The 4190-nt window shown below is 38.8% G+C and overlaps 1 long non-coding RNA gene across 1 annotated transcript; it reads left to right on the top strand.

Moving 5' to 3' along the window:
• The first annotated feature begins 926 nt into the window (after positions 1-926).
• On the top strand, positions 927-3748 carry LOC135287221 (uncharacterized). Its single transcript, XR_010351040.1, has 3 exons — positions 927-1125; positions 1898-2144; positions 3359-3748. It is a non-coding gene; the product is annotated as an uncharacterized LOC135287221 (long non-coding RNA).
• The last annotated feature ends 442 nt before the right edge of the window (positions 3749-4190 follow it).

Below are 4190 nucleotides of genomic sequence, written 5' to 3'. Positions count from 1 at the left end.
CTGAAGAAGGACTGAATTTCCTGCTAAAACCAGTGTTTGATTTAACCAAAGCCTGTGATAAGTTGTCCTGAAGTGCTCTGTTGAGTAATCATTGGCACCTTTTGTTGGAAGCATGCAGTTATTTAACTGATGCCTTATAGTAAATATAGTCAATTATGAATTTTCATTCATAGTACAATGTCTCATGGGAAAAGCATGAGAGCTGGAAAACTGGCAAGTAAAGGCACAGAGGAGCAAATCACAGTATTCTTCAGTTTTAAAATGGAAATATTGACAGAAATTGGGGGGAAATGCTGTTTTAACTCGAGAACAAGTAGTTTACCTTACCAGTACTTTGCAAACCATGAAAATTTGAGGACTGAAGTAGTTGAATCTTCTGTAACCATGGTAAGAAATAGTATAGATTTGCACATATCTTGGAGAACCAGCTGTGCTTTGGAAATTATTTTTTGCCTTTCTCACTCAAATACCATCTGTATTTGCCTGTTCACTTTCATAAACAGAAATAAGATAAGAGTTTGTAGGCAGTAACTACCTCTCCCCTCACATCTGGTAATTTGCAAAGGTACACATTAGACACAACCTTGAGAGAATATATTTAAATGGTTTTAAAGGAGTTTTTTTATTTTTTCCTTTTTCTGTTTTGAGCCTAAAGGAAAAAGGATCAGGAGAAGGAATATGGTATGTAATTACATTTAATAAAATAAGATAATTGTTTGCTAACTGCATTAGGCTCCTTTCTGCGGCCTCAGACAGCAGCAAATCTAGGTTAGCTATTGTCTCCAGCCAAAAGGTATGGACAGATACAGATGGCTCCTATAGGACACTGATGGCTTGCACCTGTTCCAGAAAGCTGTTCCAGGTGCTCTGGGGTGAGTGGGATAAATTGGGAAGCAGAGCCACGGCTCCATCAAGGCTGGAGAACTTGTCTTGTGTGTACTCCAGCAACCTAGATGTGGAACATGAGGGTGGTTTGCAGAGACTCCAGACGCACCAGCTAGTAGCAAAACAGTGTGTACTTCCAGGCTAGGGCCACTCACAGATTTCTTGGCTCATACAGAGTGGTGCATGCTATTGATACCTACCACAGTTACATTTTAGCTGAAATATATTTAATTTCCCATGGTAAGATTTGTATTTTGTCTTGGGGATATTGAGGCAAAATTAACTGTAAAAATCACAATTCTACCCTGAAAAATAATCTTCAGAAAAGGCTGGGACTGGAAATTGCATTTTGCTGAGACTATGTGTTCAAAAACTGTTGATTTGTTAAGAATCTGGGGCAGGAGTCATTGCTAAACATTTAACTTAAAGAAGAGATTGCTTAGATTTTTTGCTTTTACCTCAGAAAGATTTCTTCTGCATCCTAGTAAATATATATTTAGCAACAGCATCTGCCACATTAAGATACATTTTTACATGTTTACAGTATTTTTAACATTGGAATTTTAATGCAATGCTGTCTGATTACATAGTACTGCACTATACTAAAAGCAAACCAAAACAAACAAAACAACTAATTAAAAAGTCTAAGCATTCCATCTTTAGTAATTATCATATGTGTCAGCAAAAAGATCACCAGCCCCATAATAATTCACCCCACATTTCCCTTTAGTGACTTGAAGTGTTTGGAAAGGGATCATTCTGCAATAAATGTCAAACATGTTTTATCTAAGTATCTCAACATACTCTACTGACAAAATTTAGTTAGGGATAATTTATACTCTTTAGTAGGCAAAGTAATCTATGGGTTATTTTAAATTGCCTTTTTTTCTGAAATAAACTCAGTTGGCTGTGAAGCAGAATTTAAAGCAATATTTCATAAATCTGTTGCTGAAGATTAAAGCAATCTTTAATTTACAAATGTTGCAACCAGCTCTCTATGTTTACTTTGTAGAACTTTGAAAATTCAAGCATCTCTCATGCCTCTAACCAGAGCGTCTCAAAACCTCACAGAAGAACAGCCAGGGCCACAAAATCTCAGTGTGGCTTCTGTAAGTCACCACTTACTGGTGTTTTTCAGTACAGCTGAATGCAATAACATGCAGCCTATGAACACAGGAAAGGGAACACAGACATCTTCTTCTCCCTACCTTTAACTGGAAGCTGGAAACTGTCCCATGTTCCATACAGATTGACTGAAGGTAAATATGGACCACTCCCTCTATGAATCCTCAGCCCAGCCTTTCTCATTCACCCATTAAACACCCAGCTCACCCAGACTCTCACAATGGCCATGGTCTTCCCTCTACATTTCCTTTTGTCTTGCTCATGTCCTGTGGGAACTTTGGCAGTAAGGCCATTTTTTCTTGCTGAGCTTTACTCTTGGTTTCCCACCACTGCTCCACCTCCTTGCTCTGACAGAAGTTAAATCCTCCTTTCCCATGCCCTCATGGATTATCAATACTTTGTTTATGTATCATATGGATGAGTAGAATTATAATGATGTTGACTTCTAAGAAGAGATGGTTGTTGTTTTCAGTGAAACAGCAGGCAGCTACTTTCAGTTTAGTGTTGATTTAAAGCAATTTAAAGAAAACAAAACATAATCCATGTGTTCAAATGGAAGAAAATAATTTTGACTTGAATGTGCTTCCAAGTAGACATTTTAATAAAGCAAGTGCTAGGCTGACAAGTTGATTTAAACAGTATTTACAAACCCAGGCTCCAGCAGTTCATTGGCTGTGAATCTTTTCCAGCATATAATTACCTACTCTATGCAGACCACCAGTTTCATCATTCTGTATCACATTGCTGGAACAGCCTTTGCCATTAGTCTGTGTAATGTTCTCAGATGTCTTTCAGTTTAACCCTTGCATTTTGATAGAAGAGTTGAATAATGTTTCAGACAAAGGAAAAAAGAATAAAAGAGAATGATTCATTCATCATTCACTTACAAGGTGAATTGAAGAAAAAATCTGTCTGCACAAGGATTGTATGTGTCGTAACTACTGAACACAAAGGTTTCTTTTGCTTGAATGCCTCTTAAATCATCTTCTGAATTTAACCTAAAAAGTCCAAATGAACGTTTTCAATATTTTTTCTGCCTCTGTTTTTCTTCCCTTCCCAAAATATTTACTGAAATTTTGTGCTTAACTTTGTAGATCAATAAACTTTGCATCCAAAGAAAAAACACTCTGTCCACCTGCATTTCCAAAACAGACTTTTTTGTTTTATGTTACTACTTACTCCACCATTACAATTCCCTGTATTTTCCAGGGAAATATCTCACAGGATGCATCCCTTAGTCTTTTGTCTAAATTTGGTCACAGTGCATAGGAAAATAACTTTATTTAGATTAAGTTTCTGGTATGCCAAGATCATTGCCATTCAGTGTGATCTCATTGTTTCCTCGCAGTTTCTCCTGTGTGGCTGTGTTAATGGAAATGGAAGGAACTTCAGAGCAAGAACTCTTATTTATTCTGTGCTTGCACATCACCTCACATTATGTGACACACTCAGGAATAGACAATAATAAAATAAACAACTATACTGAGTTTGATATTAAATCATCATGCACTGCACTTGATTACTGAAAGCCACTGAACAGATTTAACAGTTTTGTGATTTAGGTTATAAATTTATTAAAGTTCAAACATAATTGCCAATATTTGTTCACAAAAGTCTTGTCTTGTTACGTGGGAGAATAGACCAATCCCCCAATCCCACTACAACCTCCTCTGAGGCAGCTGTGGGGAGAATTAAGGTTTACCTGAGCCTCCTTCTCTCCAGGCTAAACAACGCCAGTACTCTTGACTGTTCCTCATAGGATTTGTGCTCCAGACCTTTCACCAGCCTTGTTGCCCTTCTCTGGACACACTCCAACACCTCAATGTTCTTCCTGAACTGAGCCCAGAACTGAATGCAGTACTTGAGGTATGGCCTCACCAGTGCTGAGTACAGGGGGACAGTCACTGCCCTGGTCCTGCTGGCTGCACCATTGCTGACCCAGGCCAGGATGCCACTGGCCTTTTGGCCACCTGGGCACACTCTTGGTCATGTTCAGGTGCTGTCAATCAGCATCCCCAGGTCCTTCTCCACTGGGCCAATTTCCAGTTGCTCTACCCCATCCTGTAGCACTGTATGGGATTATTGTAGCCAAAGTGTTAGGACCTGGCACAGGGTCCTGTTGAACCTCATGTCCTCGATCTTGCCACTTTTATCCAGCCTGTTGAGGTCCCTCTGCAGAG

This window comes from Passer domesticus, chromosome 1, assembly GCF_036417665.1.
Source record: "Passer domesticus isolate bPasDom1 chromosome 1, bPasDom1.hap1, whole genome shotgun sequence".
NCBI classification, from domain to species: Eukaryota; Metazoa; Chordata; class Aves; order Passeriformes; family Passeridae; genus Passer; species Passer domesticus.
This window is presented reverse-complemented; position numbering and strand designations above follow the sequence as displayed.